Raw genomic sequence first — 19,730 nt, 5'->3', positions numbered from 1 at the left:
TTAAAATTTACTTAGTAGTATGTGACAAAAAGTCTTGTGGAATCATTTCAAGTTCTGAGGCTTATACAAAATTATGAACAAATTTGATTTACAAAATGTGTAGTGATGCTATAGCATGGTATTATCAATTCTAATGGAGAAAGAGAAACTATCTTATCTTTTTTCAAAGTTGGAACTATTGTAATAAACCAAGCAAATTGGTATGGTACACCCTTAGCCATATCTTCCCAAGAAAGTCCAAGGTTGACATACAAGAGTCAACAGTTATATAATGTCAATTTCTAAATAAAACTATTCTTCCATTGGTGAAGTGTATAATAAGAAGTTGAAATTGTTAGGATTCATTTGGTTCAGTTTGTTATTTTTTGTATTTTCACTTTTCAATAATAAAAAGTTCATATTGCTTATGCTTTGTTCCGTGTTGTTTACATTATTTCTTATAATTTTTTTAAAAATATAATAGAGTAAAAGTGTATTAAAAATTTTATAAATAAACTTATAAAAAAAATTGTCTCAAGAAACAACCTCTTAGATATGTGTAGTGTGCTGCATGGAATGTGAACACCTTTCTCTAGGAATAGAAAGTAATTAGGTCAAGTCTTTATGGATTTACTTTTGGTACCACTTTAAAAGATCTTTTATCATTGAAGCTATCTATGTTTATATAAACCTATGTCCAACTCTTCTTTTATTCGATGTGGGACTTTGTTTGTATCTCAACATTATGGTCTCCTTCCTCTCCCGCTGAGGAAGTCTTCTTAGTCTTTTCAACATGAGCATTTCTTTGCCCTCTTTCACGATCCATGGTCACAACACTTGAGCATCTCTTTGCTCTCCACCTCTCATGAGTCATCTGGCGAGTTTGTCACTGGCCACCTACCTGGCTTCACCTGATCATGGAAGATTATACTCGTCTAGGCCCAGTCACCAGAATTGAACCAATGGCTCTGATACCACTATTATGGTTTAAAAAGAGATTATGCGAAAATATGTAGAGAGAAAGAGTGAGCTAGAGAAAGTGAGGACTTTTCTCATTAACCAAGGAATGAATACAACTAAAGTATTTAAATTGAAAACTGTAAAGAGAATTAACTGCCAATGGATAGTTATTATAGTTATAATATTCATATTAATATCAACATACAACACATTATAATTGACTCACTTTTAATTAAAAGTATAGGAATCTTCAATTGATATAATGTAATTTTTTTAATGTTTGACGTTTCCTGAAATATTGATATTAAGAATGTCCCACTAAAAGCTAAGACCTAACTCATCATAAGTATATTTAAAATACATTCTCAATTTTTTATGTCACGATAGTTCATACAACCTGATATCTCAAAATATATAATCATATCTTCACTAAATATAAAATATCTCTTCACAAATTTTGTGCTTAATACTATGATGCTCATGGTCAAGTATTCTTTCTCGCACAAATATATATGTATCATACAATATATTACACCAATGTATAGATTTTTATCATAATTAGCCAATAACATTTCATACATAAATCCTCCTTATTGAATATAATCAACATCACATTTAACTCCTTAACAACGTGATACCATCAACTATGTGTTGCTTAAGTGAGTTTATCTTGTTTGAGCACCCATACTTCATCAAACTATATTTTAATAGCACAACTATATTTCAACTATTGTCTAGTTTTTAAAGAATTCAAATAAAATAAAATTAATATTTTTTAATAAAATTAAAAATAAAACATTAACCTATTTATTTTCTTTCTATTATTTTATTCATCTATTTAACTAAAGTATAACTATAGTAAAAAAGCAAAGTAGCATAGTACACAATTTTTTATATCTTAACCAAATTTTATATTTGAATCACACTTTCGTATAACGCACAATTTTTATTTTATTTTTAATTTTAAGTGGTTATTTTTAATCACTATATTATAATACGATAGATTTCACGTTCAATGAAAAAAAGAATATTTATATGTGTACTAAAAAGGAACTAAACTTTAACGTAATTTAATGATTATAGTAAAAATTAATTTATTTTATCAGCATTTATCTCACTATTTTTAGTTAAAAAATGTCAACATCACCAATATTAAAGTTCACTGGAACTTGAATTTATTTTAAAACAATCCAATAACTTTTTCCAATTATTTCTTCTTATCCAAATAAAAAAAATCTAAAGTGATTCCATATTTTTTTTCAAATAAGCTATAAAATAAATAAAAATAAACCGATTTGATAAGCAAAATTAAATTAAAACCTAAATAATTGTTTGATTTTTTTTTTTATAAATATAACATCCCATTTAATAATATAAATTATGAAACAAAACATCATATATTCTCCATTTTATACTATAAACTACTAAACAAAACACAATGCACAACACACATGTAGAGAAGCATAGAAAATATTAATATAGTTATTCAAAGTAATGGCTATACCAAAATGATATACGATGTACAAGAATTAAATAATATTTTTAAAAGATAAGAAATTGTAATATAAAACAATTAGCTAAAAACATAAACTGTCATTCAATAGAACCTTTACTAAAAGAAGTATGTTTGCACCTAATTCTTCATCTGTTCACACTTATATGTGATCATTGTAAAAGATAAAGAAAAGAAAGAAGGATAAGCTAGTATTTAAAAGGGAACATCATAAACAATTTAAAACATATAACATATTATCTCAACAATTATAAACACCATAACTCATAAGCACTCATACAGAATACTCTAGACCCAATGAACTTAGAGTGATAATTGGGATATCAAACTGTTGAAAAACAGATAGGCATTGTTTCAACACCAAGAGGGGGGCGGGGTGAACTGGTGAGGTTTCAAAATCACAGTCTTTCTAAAATCTTTTTTGCAAAGTATAAACCTTTACAAAGTTTCTTGAATCACAAGGAATGAAAATTTCAAATGTAGCGGAAAATACTAAGTTGACTATGAAAGCAGTAAAGTCGACTCAATATAAAAGAGTAGGGATAGAGAATTCAAACACATGTTTTTATACTGGTTCGGCCTCAATGCCTACATCCAGTGTCCTTCCACAATCCGGAAGCAAATGCACTATAATGGTCAAGGTTTTTACAACAAGGTTTTTATAGAGAACCCCACGTCAAAAATATAAAACACCTCGCTAATCCTCTAACCAAAATATAGGCAATACACACAATAAAGATCTGCAGGAAGATATCCCCTCTTCTGCAATCTTTAACCTACTTTGAACAATCCTCAAAGTGTCCAGACTCCACGAGTTACCCCCTACAATCCCAGCAGGAAAACAACAATAATCTTTACAAAGATTGATAGAAATCTTGATCAGTAGATGAGCACCACAGTGTGCAGGGTATGATCAGCTAGTAAGCACAAAAATCTTTCTCCTTTAAACAACCTCTTCAAAGATAGATCACCACGATCTTCTTGATGAGTTCTTGGAGCAAATTCTCAGAGATCACAATCTGTAAATCACAAATGAAAGTGTTAGAATTTTCAAAGTCTCTGTGATCAACTAAGGCACGTCTATTTATAGTTTTCTATAAATTAGACGCTCCTGTAGTCGACTAAGCTACTAATAGAGTCGAATGTCCTCAGACAATTATAACAGTTAAGTCAAATAGTAGCAATCAACAACTAACAAATTGATTTTGCATTTAATACAGTTGACTATCATCAATGCAATAACTAACTTTTGAAATATAGTCGTTACTGTTCACAAACATAGCAAAATTTCAAATAAATCAACTAACTAAGTCGGATCCACTAAGCATGTAGTCGACTTAAGCACATCATCATAGTTTGAAAAAATTTTCAATGCAAAATCACTCACTTGCAGTTATGCCACACAATATAAGTTCATAAAAGTGCATGTGGTTTTCTCTTCAAAAACATATGTAATGCAATCACACATGATGTATCAGAAATAAGCTCAGTGAGTGTGCATTCATATATCAAGATCAACATAAAACATGTCCAATAAGATATCAATCAATTAGGAACAGAATATGTAAAACATAACAAAACATGTGTTATTAATAATGTGTTGTCATCATAAAAAACTAGAGTGATTAAAACACTATTAGATTAAGGTTAGCTAAACCAGTGCTTCCTTTATCAACAATCTCAACAATCTTCCCCTTTTTTGATGATGCACAACCATGATTAATGAACAACCATGTTTGTACACAATTAGTACATGTCAGAGTATAAACCAGTATATCAGATCAAACAAAAGATATATCAAACATATTTCAACTCAAATACTCTGAATGCAATAGTATCAATCAATCAATCACATATCAAGCAATATAAGCAGATTAATCAATCTTTCATAGTATTTCTCCCCCTTTGTGCATTAGAAAAATAGGTTTGCTTTCAGATATGGATATGCTGATATCATGAAAAATAGAGAAGATCAGTAAAAATAAGCAGTTTAAATAAGCAGTGATGCTCCCCCTATCACAGATATTCACATGAGATAGATAAACTCCTAGAATGTAGGCATGTGAAAAATCTATGCAATCAAATAATTCTCCCCCTGTCATTATGCATACAACAAATTCAAATTTAGATGCACAATGCAGTCATACAGATATTAGAGCATGTAATCAGTTTGTATCAAGATTGTACCAGTGGTATGATTGCACAATTCAATCAAGCAAAGATAAACTGGTAAATCTTGGCATGAAGAAAACTTCTATTGGATGGTACTTCAAAGATGAAACAATGTTTTCTCCTCTAAATTTGAAATATTTGCTGTTGAATAATTCAGAGCTCCACATGACAAAATTGATAATCAAGGCGTAACTCAACATCAAGAAGAAGAAAGCAACTCACCAGAAGAATACACTACGGAAACCTCTGATTCAAATTAAGGGTTATCAGATGAATCTGTTCGTATAGTTGTGTGTTCTTGAGCCTATAGGTTGTGTCTATGCTTCTAGTTCTTTTTTATAATGGCTTAGAATTGCCATTACCTTTTAGTCTTGTTCGCGTCTACCTATTCTAATACCCTTTTGAACAAGAAATGAAATTAGTATTTTGATTCAAATTCATTTTCTTTAAATTGATTGATTGAATCTGTTCTGATTGAATGTTGAATCTACTTTGTAATGATCGAAGTTGACTATGCGTGCTCTCACTATTACATTGACTGTTTTGCATACTCACTTCTTATATGTTCAATTTCTTGCATTACTATAATACTAAAATGCTTGGTCTTCAAAAGACTTTGAAAGGTTTTACAGGAAACATTGCTTGGAAACCAACAATTGGAATCATATCTGTCTTAGAAGCAATGAATTCGACTTTATTACCTGATTAAACGACTTACCACATACACGGGGTTATAAATTCCATTTATTGGGATTTGCATATTAAGTTGTTTGACCATTTTTACATTAGTTTTCTTCAATATAATTTCAATGCTTGATTATTATTATATTGTGAGATTGTAGGAGAAAACATTGTTTCATCTTTGAAGTACCATCCAATAGAAGTTTTCTTCATGCCAAGATTTACCAGTGTATCAAAGTCTATCACGTTTGAATTGTCACAACAACATTTCTTTTCACCTCTAACCCTCATTCCTTGTAACTCAAGAGTCTGCTTATAAGTACAACATATGGTAGATAGTAGGAGTTTTTGAATGTAGCTAACTTCATATGATTCTTGATAACTTCTATCCAATTTGTAGGAACATTTTTTATGATAGCATGCATCAGATACACATCTTCAGTAGCCATTCGGTTGTGGACAATCCTTTCAGGTACTATAACCCATGAGAGAATATGGGCTAAGATTTTCTGTTCCTTCTTCAGACCTTCATGTTCATATCTCCCTTTTACAGATTGATCTTTAGGGAATCTTATCCATCTTGCATAAAGATCACTCTTCTTTAAATTCAGATTGAATTTAGAATTGGAAAAGTGTGAATGCGCTCCTTTTGCTTCAAGTCTAGTAAAGAGCATCCAAATGAAGTCGTCGATAAACACATCTACACCTTTCACTTTGGATTTCATACCACCATCCTCAAACTTTAGATTATGGTAAAAGACGTCCACCAAGTCAGGATACCAGTTTCCCTTCATTTGAACGAGACTAGACAACCCTTGTAATTCCAACCAGTTAGGAAAATCAAAGCCATCTCTTTTGAATTTTTTGAGGTTGAGATGATTAGGATGAGCCATCTCCTTGGCAGGGTTGAATAAGAACGTATTTCTTGATTCCTCATCACTAATCCAACCAGACGGATCAGGATTCCTTGGTACAACAACTTGCTTTCCTTTGCTTTCATCAGGGTTACAGCTAGAAGATGCCATTGAGAAGTAACTAATGGAAACTTTCCTCTTCAACTTTAGGGTTTACAGATTTTGATAAGACAAGAGTACAAGAACACAACATATCTTTAAGAAGACAGACCAAAAAAGGCGCGAAGGTCCAGACCACAAAATAGCCCATTTTAAATTTTCAAATATTAAAGACCCAAATCAGAGACATCTAGTCGATTCTAATAAAAACAAAGTTGGCTACTGTATGACATAGTTTTCAAAACACATGTACAGAGACATAAATTCGACTATGTCCATAATCAAGTCGAGTAAAAGTCGTGAAAACAATTTTCAATCAAATCATTCAAACAATCAATCATGCAATCAACAAATAATTACTTTCCAAACATTCAATCAGTTCATACATGATGCACTAAGGTGATACATGTTACCAGTTGTAGATACTCAAGATGGTTGATATAGCCAATGTAGTTCATCCTTGAGTTCTCACTACACCTGTTTGTAATCCTGCAAAACAAATTAAGTTTTGGTTGCAGGTACCAATTTGAACTTGGGTCCTTTTGTTAGTTGAGGTCAGATGTTCCATAGGTATCCATACATATAAACCTTTTGGAACTCCAACTCTTTTGTAGTAACAGTTTCTAGCAGTATGACCAACACAATTACAATAAAAGCAAGCATGTTTAAGAGGTTTGCTTAAATCTAAAAATTTTCTTGTATTGGACCTATTAGAGTTAACTTTAAAACCAATGCCTTGTCTGTTAATGACTCTACTAGTAGACTTCAATACAACATCCAAATTATTCTTGCCTTGAGTAAATTTGGCTAGCGTGCTAGTCAAGTAATCTATTTGTTTTTCATGAGCAGGACATTTATCACATGCTTTTTCTACTGTAACAGTCTCAATTTTAACTTTCTTAGTAGACATTAAGGCTTCATCTAATTTTTTCTGTGACTTTTCATTATCAGTGACAAGATTATTTATTATATATTCATAATCCTTCCTATCATAGTTAAGTCGATTAACCTTATACTGGAGTCGCATAGCTTCAGCACGAACTTCCTTGAAAGCATCCAGTAGTAGGTCATACTTGACTTCAATCGGTTCTTGTTCAAAGTTTGTGTCACTATCATAGTTTGCCAATGATGCTCCAACCATGTAACACATGTTAGACTCCTCTTCTTGATCATGATCTTCATCACTTGAAGAATCCAAATCACTGTTATCCCAAGCAATGTAAGCTCCTTTTTGCTTCTTTCTTTTCTCTTGAGGAAATCTTTTGTAGGCTTTATGCTTCAGCTTCAGGTCTGGATAATCTGGTTTGACGTGTCCCTCTTTTCCACATTCAGTAAACGCGCTAATTACCGAGGGGTATTTACCGATGGCCCGTGGTCCTTCGGTAAAGATTTAGTGAAATAATTTACCGAGGGCTTTCAACCCTCGGTAATCTCCACGATAGATTTAAGTAAAAAATTTGGTTTCCTTCCCCCAATTTCAGAAATCCCCTACCCCCAATTTCAGAAATCCCCTGTCCTCGTCTCTCTCGCGCTTGCAACAGAAGTTGCTTGGGTTCTTGGCAGTGCCAATTTGCTTGCCATAAGCCGTTCTCGTGTAACGGTTCTGCTTGACGGTGAGGTGTGTGCGTTGGTGGCTATTGGTTTGCAGTTTGGGTGGGTAGGCTTCGTGACGTTTGTGACAGGGTGGTGGGTCGTGGAGGTTGGCTTCAGGACGACGTAGGGCTGGTGGTCTGCAGAGTGTGGCATCGTCAAGCATTTAGCTGTTGGTGGGTCATGGAGGTTGGCTTCAGGACGACTTAGGGCTGATGGTCTGTAGAGTGTGGCATCGTCAAGCATTTAGCTGTTGAGGTTAGTTGATTCCCTTGTTCTTTTTGATGAGTTTAATAATGGGAACTGTAAATTGAGTTGGCCATAATCTTTTAGATGTGCAATTTTTGGTTCATTCGTTAACTTGACGTCTAATATTTTGGATTGAAACATAATTATGTTTGGTAATATACATGATTTATAAAAGAAAAAACCAATGATTGTAAGAGATGAGAAAAATGAGAGAGGCAGTGATGTTACATTACTTTTACATTAGAGGAGGAGAATGAGAAGTACATATCTTTATTTATTCATATGGTCCTGAGGAATTTACCCCAGTGTTTGAAAGGAAGTTGCGTAGTTGAAATTCTTCTTTGAGGGAGTGTATGTTACTAATTTATGTGTCAATTGCTACTGTCTGTGTGTATGTTTTATCATTATTTTTATTAAGAATATTACAAATCCTTATTCCCTTTTTTATGCTTTCCAGTACTATTTAAAGACAGGAACATGCAAATTTGGAGCCACATGCAGGTTTCATCATCCTAGAGACAAGGCCGGGATTGCTGGAAGAGTTGTCTTGAACATTTTAGGCTATCCTCTCCGCCTAGTTAGTATTGAATATTTACCTCTTATTTATATCTGAGATACAACTAAGGAAGTATGTCTTTGTTAACTGTGGTCTTTCTTATTGATTAGTAGTTTGATTTATAGCATAATTAAATTGCCTGACATACTTTTAGACTCAAAAAGTTTTGATTCAGATGCTGCTTCTTTCTATTCAGTATTGTTGAACTGCTTTTTGGTCTCACAAAAAGTCAACAAACCCTAGTCCCCACTAATGTAGTATAGGGCAACCAGGGGATCAATCCGCAGACTCGGTGAAAATCAAGTTTAGAATATATGGTTAATCTGGCTTCTTTATTTACTATTTATCTAAACTACAAAACAAGGTGGGGACATTTAATGAATAAAACTGAAAAGGAAAAAATAAAAAATCCAAACTAAAATCTGTTTAAAAGAATATAGAAACTGAAATGAAATATAAAAGAAAAAAAAAGAAATAACATTCTAAACTACTCAAAACAAAAATAAAATCTAATTACTATAACTACCTAAAACTGTAACAAAACATAAACTAAATTGAAAATTGAATGTAACTAAAATGATTTAAAATCCAGAACTGTAATTATAGAAATGATCAAATTAACACAAAATTTCCAAAGAATAAAAGTCACATAACAGAACCTAAATGAAAGGAAAATTAAAATCACAATATGAACTACGAAATATTCTAAGATCAATTCAACAGAAATACTCAAAATAAAGAAGCAAACAAAAGATATGAAGCTATCAAAGAACAGAGACAAATGTGCAATAGATTGAATGAAAGAGTCTCAATTCCTCTTCAGAAAGACATTCCGAGAAAGTTAAGCCCATCACACGGTCTTTTTAGTTCATGTTTCAGAACTTAAAGTGGAAATTCTCACTCAATTACTCAACCAATACACAGTTTCACAAAAACAGAAAACACAAGACTGAAATTGAACATAATCTGATGAATCTTTTAACATTGAACTCAACTTTGTCTCGAGAAAACATCTCGAAAATGAACGCTCACTGTGGAGTCATTCGATTCCAGAGGAATCATAGAATTGTAGAGAATCAGAGTCCAATTCAATTTTCAATTATAACAACACAAGAAACATAGAAACACATAACAGAATCACAAAACACTGAACACATCACTAAAAGAAACAAATTTTATTAACAAGAAATCATAAGTATAAGGAAAGATACCGAACAGAACTCGCAATCGAAGCCTTTACGGGCTGTCACCACCGCAGGTGTGCGCTCCAAAAGCAGAGAGAACGAAAACCTATTCTATAGAAAGCGTAAAAACCTAATCTACAGAGCGTAAAACTGTATCTGAAAGTGTCTGTATGTATATTATGTACATGGCAGGAAACACCCTTTTATAGGGTTTGAAAACTAGAACAAAGAAAAAAATCTGTAAAAGAGAAACCTTCTTCACTTGGGCGTTTCGCTTTCTCCATTGGACGGTCATAGATCCTCGCCAGTTCGATCTCTTCTTCAAGCCCTCCGATCACCTCTTTTATCACGCTCTGCTTTTAGTTCAACTTTAAACTTGAGGTTCGGATTCAGCTTCCAGCACCAAGGAGCTCCTCTCGCTCTCGCACATGCCCTAGCTCTAGGGAGTGCTTTCTCTAAATGAAACACTCACGGCAATGTTCTTTTTTTTTCTCAAATGAACTGCTCTGCAATGACCCCAACTGCTGCCTCCAGTGAAACTCACCGTTTCACTTAAGCCCATCTCAGCATTGGCAGCCCAATTAACTTCTTCAACACCATCCCAATTAAATGAGCAGCAGTGGCAGGCCAAATGTGCAGCCCAATTTATCATGGCCCACTTTAATTGCTTCAGCAGCTTCAAAAAAGAATCAATCGCCAATTTACTCCAATGGCAGCAGCGTTCCAATTTGCTTCCAATCAGCAGACCAATAAGCCCAATTTCTTTTCAAATCCAGCATCTTCTGCGGCCCAATTTATTTTCTGCAGCACAAAGCTTCTAATTAGCAGCTAAATTCAATGCAATGACCTAATCTACAAAGAAAAAATATCAATCTAACAATTAAAGAAAAATAAAAGAAAATTTCAACCTAAAAATTATCTTTATTGTATTTTATTTTATTTTATTTTTATGTTTTTTTCTTTCTTTATTAACAGAAAATTAATTTCCTCCTAAAAGTACTAAAATATACCTAAATACCTGTTTTTAACTAGAATTTTATAAAACTACCATTTTAAAAAAGAAAAATCCAAAATTAACCTAATTCTGAATAATAAGAAACTAAAATGAACTAATAATGATTTTTAAACAAAGAAAAAAATGAAAATATTGAGAGTTATCAAGTATATGATAGAATACCAATTGATAAAAGTAGTAAAATATAATATTGAACACTGAAATCACACACAATACAACAATACACATACTGTCTCACAAACAAAACTTATAATACAACAATAAACTGGCTGCTCCCAGAGATAAAAGTCTTCTATGAAGATTATTCTTTGTCCACAAGCTACAACTAACTTCATGCTGCTTAACTACATGACATTCTATAAGATAAATAGTCCTTATACATAATTACTGGCAATTATTTTATGCAAATGACTCTCATAAGTTCATAACAACCCCTAACTCTCAGTTTCCATCGGCATACATTTTCTAAATTTCGTTCTATATTTTCTTTGTTTCTTCTTGATACAGAATGACCCGAAATAGATAATTTCTCTATTTAAAATCTAACACCTGATTGTTTGGTGGTGTTGTTGATAATAATAGTTAATTCTGTATTTTTTATTCTTGCTGATGCAGAATGAGCCTGAATGTGCTTATTATTTAAGAACTAGACAATGTAAATTTGGGAACACTTGTAAATATGTATGGCTGAATTCTTCTACTAATTTTGGTGATACAAAATCAGGTTTAGTTTTAAGAAGAAATAATGAAAAAATATTTTGGGAAAATATAGTGCGTCAGTCATGTCTGCAAATTGTTTGGTCCTAACGAGACAAGTAATGATAAGGAAATACTCATTCACAAACAAACATGAATTGTCACTAGTTGAAAATGCTTGAAATTAAGGAAGAAAAAACATCACAACACTAGACAGACAACCTTAATGTTGTTTTTGGTGAGTAGTTTTGGAATCTAGAAAAGCTAATGCAGAAAAAGAAAAAGAGTGGGAAAAATAACAAGACTAGAGAAAAATCATGTTGGACCATATTTTTACTAGAATAGAAAAATCATGTTGCCCACAATATTTTAGATGTGCAATCTTTTAGATTGGCCAACCCCAAGGGTACAATTATAGGACCATGAACCCATACGCACTTCACTTCCGCTCCCTCTGGTCCCTTGAAAGACTCCATCCAAGAAAGTCGCAAGAAACTTGGAAGGGAAAACCTCTCTAGTCTGCTTTTCCTTTTTGGTATATTTGTGTGTGTAAGTTGAATGTTTCAACTCCTCTCCTTGGAGAATACAATAGAAATTGTGAGAATTTAAAGAGGGGTAGCGTATAGCGGGAATGGTGAATGAAGTGCGTCAGAGAGTGTGGCAGAAGAGCCTCTGTGCCTTTTAAATATGCATGGAAATTAGCATTCCTTCAGATGCCCAGACAAATTCAATATCTAACTTTCTTCTCAAATACAAATATCAACTTAAGTAAACCTTTTTACATGCAAAAATTAACTTCATTTTCTTTTTCTATGTTCTGTTTTTCTCTAATAGCATATAGGGATCTATTTAATAAACCCCAATAAAAAAAATCAACTTCGTGCAACAATTGGTTTAGCAAAAGGAGTTGAGAAAGGAGGTTAAGGAAGTTTTTTCTAAGAAAAGGAGAAGTGTTGATGAAGGGCCTAATAATGTTGTTGAAGTAAGAGAGTTACACTAGAAAAAATGAACTCTAAATTGAGGTTTTGAGTAGTGAAATTGCACAACAGTGGTTATAAGTCGAATTAGAATTTTACAACAACTTTAAATCATCAAAACAAATTTTTTGAGCTATTATTTGGCATAAAAATAGCAGATTCCGAAATTTGACCTTATATTAGCTAATAATGTAGCAAATTAAACAACTACACAGCAGAAATGAACTTTGAACAATGAGTTAGGCTGGACTAATTCATCACCAGGCTAGATTTAGCATGTCAATGACATGATTTGGTGATAAATTGCAGCAAACATTGCTTTGGTTTCATTGCTTTGGCAGATATTAATTGATGCTTCCTTCATTCTCAAAGAAAGAATGTGAACAAAACTATGCAACCCTTAATAATAAACCATACTCATTTCTGTTTTGAGTCTAACAAGCCCAAAGTAGGCCTTACTCACCATAGAGTATTCTTTCAATTCACCCATTTTGAAAATTGCAGTAGCATCTTTCAATTCACCCATTTAGGAATGGGTTTTACTTCATAGACTATTAATCAACTTGTTTTCTATTTTGTCTTTAATTGTTTCCAATTTATGAAATTTTTGCCGTTATGGTTTCAATCTTAATAGCTATTCTTATTTGCTACATGAATATAAGTAATCTAATATGAATAAATCATCTTCTGACAGGTTTCTGATATAGAAACCTAGTCAGTGAACACTAATTCACACTCATGGTAGTGTAAGACAACAAAGGTGAAAAGAATCTGAATATTATTCACGAAAAGAATGGGTTTGTACATTCAAGAATCAAGGGCCTAACCCCTTTCACAGCTTAACCTATCAACATCCAAACCTTCCAAAAGTCCCCAAAACAATGACACTCAACCCTTATTTATACACACCCTCCTAAATGTCTTGACAGCAGTTAGGATAACTAACCTCTAACGTTTCTTCCTCCTCTCATATACAATTAACCTCCTATCATCTTCTATGATCTTCAACGAATAATATAAATAATCTTCTACGAAATGTAATGAATAAACCTAAATACTCTCCTATTTGATGTGATAGGGTGAGTTTTTAAAGGAGTTATAATTGTGGCCAGAAGGGGAGGAAGAGAGTGTAGAAAGAAGACTTGATCAGGAAAGGAAGGCAAAGGCAAAGGTATGATGACCTAAACTGAAATATCCCCTGATTGTATGTGTTATGTTCTATTATTTTCATTCTTGTGTCATGAAATTTATCTTGTTCTAAAATGTTGTGAATGTTTGTTGACTCACTGGCAAGTGTACCAGATCGTGCAAGTAATATAATCGGTAATACCCGATATCGTTCTTCCCAAGAGACTCGAAAGGCTCGTTCGTGTGAATCAAAATCGTAAGACTTGTAAAGAAAGAATTAATTGTTGTAGATGCAAAGACAGAAAATAAACATGCAATGGGTTGATTCGATTGACGGAAAATGTTATGAAGGAATGAAGTTGTTGGGGGTTTACAATTTCATCTTATCCGCTCCCTCTTATCTACTCCTCTTATTTAATGTGCTTGATTATCTAATTGTTATGCAAACTTTCTTGGCCTACCCTTAACCCGATCCCTCGGCGAGAAGAGCCTACTACTAATTACCGGCTTGCTATCCCTAGCCTCCCCTAGCAATTAATAATGCATTAAGAACAGAAGAAAAAACAGATGATCGTCCTACCCCCTATCCCTAGGTTGGTATTGCTTAATCAAGGAATTTCTCACTAGTTCATGACATTAATGTACATTCCCGTATCAATAAAGACAAACAACAGTTATCGAATGAGTTAAACGACAAAAGCATTAAGCGCAGATGAGAACCCAACAATCGATAATCAAAGCATATGAAGAATCATATAAATAAACAAGAGTTTCAATAAAAGAGAGTTTCAAAAGATTACATTGTTTCCCCCCAACAATAAAAGGGTTTAGTTCACCATTGTCATGGTGAACTTAGATGAAAAATAATGGAAGAATGGAAAAGCAAACCCTAGATAAGATGAAGAGGAGCCTAAGCATCCAAGAGATCTTCTCTAGAGAGTGAAAATTAGGTCTGGCCGCCCTCTTCTGTCAAAAGAATGAGAATGAAATCGCAACAGGGTTATTTATAGTTGAGGAGCGTCACAGAAAACAGGCCCAGGCCTAGCAAACAACCGCCCGGCGGCACACTTATGCCGCCCGGCGGTTTGCCCTAATCGTGCCACCGCCCGGTGGCAGGGGGCCACTGCCCAACGATTTGCCTTTAATCGCAAATCCGCCCAACGCCCACGCCAGGTGCCCTCTCCTCGCCTTGGACCGCCCAATGGTGAATTTTGCCGCCGGGCGGTTTCTTGACTCTTCTTTTCTTCAATTTACTTCCTCTATCTTGAGTCTAAGACCTTCATCTTCAACCCCAATCTTCACTTTCATCAAAATCACTACAAAACAATGCAAAACAAGCATAATATCGCTAAAAACAACTTTTAACTCTCGACTGACTCATTTATTGAGTTTTACTTGATTCTAAGCTCCTTCTATGTCTTAAAGGGTGTAATTTGGTCTAAATTGACATATGAAAATAACTGTTTTTCAACCGTTATCAATGTTGAGTTTCAATGTTAAGCTATGTTGATTGGAGTTTTATGATATTGTATACATTGAGTTTTGTCAAACTTGTGAATGGTTTGAAACTAATTGTCAAATATGACTTGAATTTTTAGACTTAGAACCTAGTATGCAAACCTGAAAACCTCAAAAGGTCTACTAGAAATGCACTACAATGGTCAAACTTTGTAAACTAAACTAAACTAGCCAAAGAAACAACAAAGAAACTGTCCTAACAAGTTTAGAATGGTAAAACCTATCTAATTAGAAAGTCACACTACAAAAACAACCCAGAACTCAAAATTTGGCTATAGGAGTTGCCAATTTTCACATTTTTCCTTGCTGGACAACCCCTTTGAATTCACAAATTGTGCTCCTTCTCCACTTCCTAAGATGCGACCTTAGTTGGAAAAGGTTTCGAAAACTGGAATGCACCACAAAGTCTTCACAACACCACAATTTCCAAAAAGTTAGCACCAAAGCAGATAAAAAAGTGCACCAGAAATGGTCACTGGACAGACCCAAAATATGACTTGAATTGGACAAATTTAAGATGCCAAAAAGCATAAAAGCAATACAAATAGGTGTACAATAGAAGTAGGCACTCAAATAGATTCAAAGAAAGGTTCTAGAACAGATGCAGAAAGCAAGAAAAAGCATTAATTTTTTATAACTCAATACAATAAAAAGCAAGAAAGCAAGAAAACTCAATACAACACACTCAATATAACACTTTTTATAATTCAATTTCTATGAGTCAATTTTGGCTTTCAAAGAATTAAACTAGTATAACTACCAGTATAAGGACTCCTCCTTCTACCTTTCCTCCCCAATACAACACAACCCATATTACTTCACTTCAAAGCACTAAACCACGTCTTGCTACAATCCAAATTTCATTTGCATGACAAAATAGCAATACAGTTTCTGTTTTTCAGCTCTTAAGTTACTTTCATCACTTTAATTCATCCACAAGTGATTCTAACATTGTGTTAATGCATTCAACAACTTTAATTCATCAATTTAAACTTGTTTGAACTGTAATTGGGTTCAAAACCAAACTGTATAGCAAATTCACCCTTCTAGTTCCCAATTTCACTCAAAAATGAGGTTTGAATATGTTATTTATCACATAGATGAATCTGTGATACACGAAGGCTCCGAGAAGATGACTGTAGGTTCGACGCGAAGTCCTCGAAGCTTCCTCCGAAAGAGAAGACGCAACGGAATGTTAAAGAACCTTTTAACCGGAGAGAAATCGGAAGAGAACGAAGTAAATCTGAGAAGGACAAACCAGTTCTGAGAAAGGAACTCAAAGATCTGTAACCTAGACCAAGGAAACCCTAGAAATGGTGAAACGACTCAAACGAACCGATTAATCGGTTCAAACCAAAGATTAATCGGTGGAAAAATACCTAGATGATGACGGAACCCTAGATTGAGAAGGTTAATCGGTGAACATGGTGGAAAAGGACTGGAACCCTAAAGGAAGATGTGGTTAGGAGATGAGAAAAAGGGAAATAACCTTTGTTGACGACTGGAGTTTTGATCTGTGAAGGAAGATCGTTGTCGAGAGAGAAATGCTCTCGTGAAGGAAGAAACGTAAAAATGGAAATGGAGAGCTGAAGCAATGAAGCTTCTGACGCGTGCTGAGGAAGGAAATGGAGAGCTGACGCATGCACTGAAGAGGTGTCAGCGTGGCAATGGTCCACGATGGATGAGAGAAGCACTTGGAATTTCAGGGAAAATGAAAAATGGAAAATGGAGGTAGTGTGCTGGAAGGTGGCTAAAGGAAGTCTTTGGACTCTCTAGCCAATGACTTTCAAGGGAGAATTATTTTCTGATTTAGAAAACCAAATTCTCATTAATCTCAAAAGTAAGTACAATAAGTGTAGGCATGGCTATATATAGGACTAGAAGTCCCCATACCTAACACATTTACATAGTACATAAAAGAAAGACTACACTAAAGACATTGGGCTTGGGCCCCGCGTATCAACCTGGCTTCAATTTCAATGTTCTAACAAGTTTAAAACAACATTTAGGACTTGTTTAAACTGCCAAATATCACAAAATGACTTGTGCACGAAAATTGACACTCACTACAACTTTTTCTTCAAATTAAGCTAGAGTAAATGCACTAGAGTGGTTAAAATTTGCAAACTGCACTAAACTAGCCTAAAAAACTTCTAAGAAATTGTCCTAACAAGTTTAGAATGGTAAAACCTAGGTAATTAGAAACTCACACTACAAAAATAACCTAGAACTCAAAATATGACACCCTAGGTAGTTCAAACCATGACATTTGAGTTATTTTTCGAACTTGCAAAGTGAATCTGAGTTCCAGTTNTGTTTTGTGCCTAATTAGAGTTCAAACAAGTGTATTTTGTAGAATTAAAACTGTTGAAGTGATTAGCAAAGTGTCAGAATGGATTAGGCACAAAATCACTTCCAAAACCACATATTTTGAGTCAATTTTGGGAAGTAGAAAGGTGAATTTGGCTTGCAGTTTGGTTTTGAGTTAAATATGAGTTTTAACATGTTTCAATTCATGAAACAAAGTTGTTGAAGTGGTTAGTATTGATCTAAAGCTACTATTGTGTACTTTTATTTCGTAGCATAAATTTGTTATCAAACCTGCATTTAGACTATGACTGAATGTTCATGTATATCTTGTATATGTTGATATATATATATATTGTATGTTCCTGTATATTGTATGTTCATTTATTAGGCTACAACTTGATTAAGTTAAGTAGTCTTTTAAAGTCCTATGGTACTACACACATTCTCAATGGAATGAGAAGGGTAAAAGTACCTTAAACACTTAGAACCTACAAAATATGTGGAAGTACTCTACAAAAGAGAACTTCAGTAATAATAAGTTCTCTCCCCTAAATTTAATACACAACCCCTTAGGATGTCTACGACATTTCAATATTAAGGACTTTAAATTTGCATGCCCTTATTGTATGCCTAGACAATAGTGTTTAAATTGCCTTCCATGTTGGACTTAATTAGTAATAGGTTTATTACTTATGTGACATGGAGTGTTGTTGATTTGGCTAAGTTTACCTTTGTTTGGCTTGTCACAGAACATGACCCATTTTCTCAACCATCGTGCATGGATGTATGACCGTTGTTATAGCGAAATGAGAGGTTTGAAGGAATCTTTTGTCATCGGAGTTGAAGAGTTTGTCCAAACGGCTCGATGATGTCAATATTATGCTCTTGATGGAGGGATTCGATGCCCATGCATCAAGTGTGAATGTACAAGGATTTTGAAAGATGAAGACGTTAAACTTCACCTATACAAAAAAGGGTTCATGCCTAATTACACGGTTTGGATATTTCATGGTGAAGAAATTCCTTCGACCTCCAATGTAGTTGAAAATCGGCTTGCATCAGGTTCGAATAGTGTTGTACATACATCTGAGATAGACCAATATGCCTATATGCAAGAGATGGTCGACAATGTTCTTCATCGACATGATGAACAAGAAGCAAACGATAGTCATGATGAAGAGTCTCCAAATGAAACCACTCAGAGGTTTTACAAATTACTGACAGAGGCAACTCTACCTGTATTTGAAGGTTCATCTGAGTCAAAATTGTCAGTGTCCATTAGACTCTTGGCTGGTAAATCTAATTGGAACGTTCCCAATCAAGCCGTGGATCACTATACAAAATTGGTTTTAGATTTGACACCACCAAACAATTCTATTCCGAACAATTGTTATCAAGTCAAAAGATGTGTTTCAATGTTCGGATTGGAAGCCAAGAAGATTGATTGTTGTGTTAATGGATGTATATGATAACAGTTGAAAAACAGTTATTTTCATGTGTCATTTTAGACCAAATTACACCCTTTAAGACTTAGAATGAGCTTAGAATCAAGTAAAACCCAATAAATGAGTCAGTCGAGAGTCAAAAGCTGTTTTTAGCGATATTATGCTTGTTTTGCATTGTTTTGAAGCTATTTTGATGAAAGTGAAGATGGGGACTGAAGATGGAGGTCTTAGACTTAAGACAGAGGAAGAAAACTGAAGAAAAGAAGAGTCTAGGAACCGCCCGGCGGAAAAATTTACCGCTGGGCGGTCTAGTGCGAAGAGGAGGCACCTGGCATGGACGTTGGGCGGATTTGCGATAAGAGGAAAACCGCCGGGTAGTGGCCCCCTGCCACCGGCGGTGGCGCGATTAGGGGCAAACCGCCGGGCGGCATAAGTGTGCCGCCAGACGGTTGTCCGCTGGGCCTGAGCCTGTTTTCATTCTTTTGACAGAAGAGGGCAGCCAGACCTAATTTTCACTCTCTGGAGAGGATCTCTTGGATGCTTAGGCTCCTTTTCATCTTATCTAGGGTTTGCTTTTCCATTCTTCCATTATTTTCATCTAGGTTCACCATGACAATGGTTAACTAAACCCTTTTGTTGTTGGGGGAAACCATGTAATCTTTTGAAACTCTCTTTTATTGAAACTCTTGTTTATTTATATGATTCTTCATATGCTTTGATTATCAATTGTTGGGTTCTCATCTG

This window comes from Vigna radiata, chromosome 4 (genome assembly GCF_000741045.1).
Source record: "Vigna radiata var. radiata cultivar VC1973A chromosome 4, Vradiata_ver6, whole genome shotgun sequence".
Lineage (NCBI taxonomy): Eukaryota > Viridiplantae > Streptophyta > Magnoliopsida > Fabales > Fabaceae > Vigna > Vigna radiata.
Note: the sequence above shows the minus strand (reverse complement) of the source record.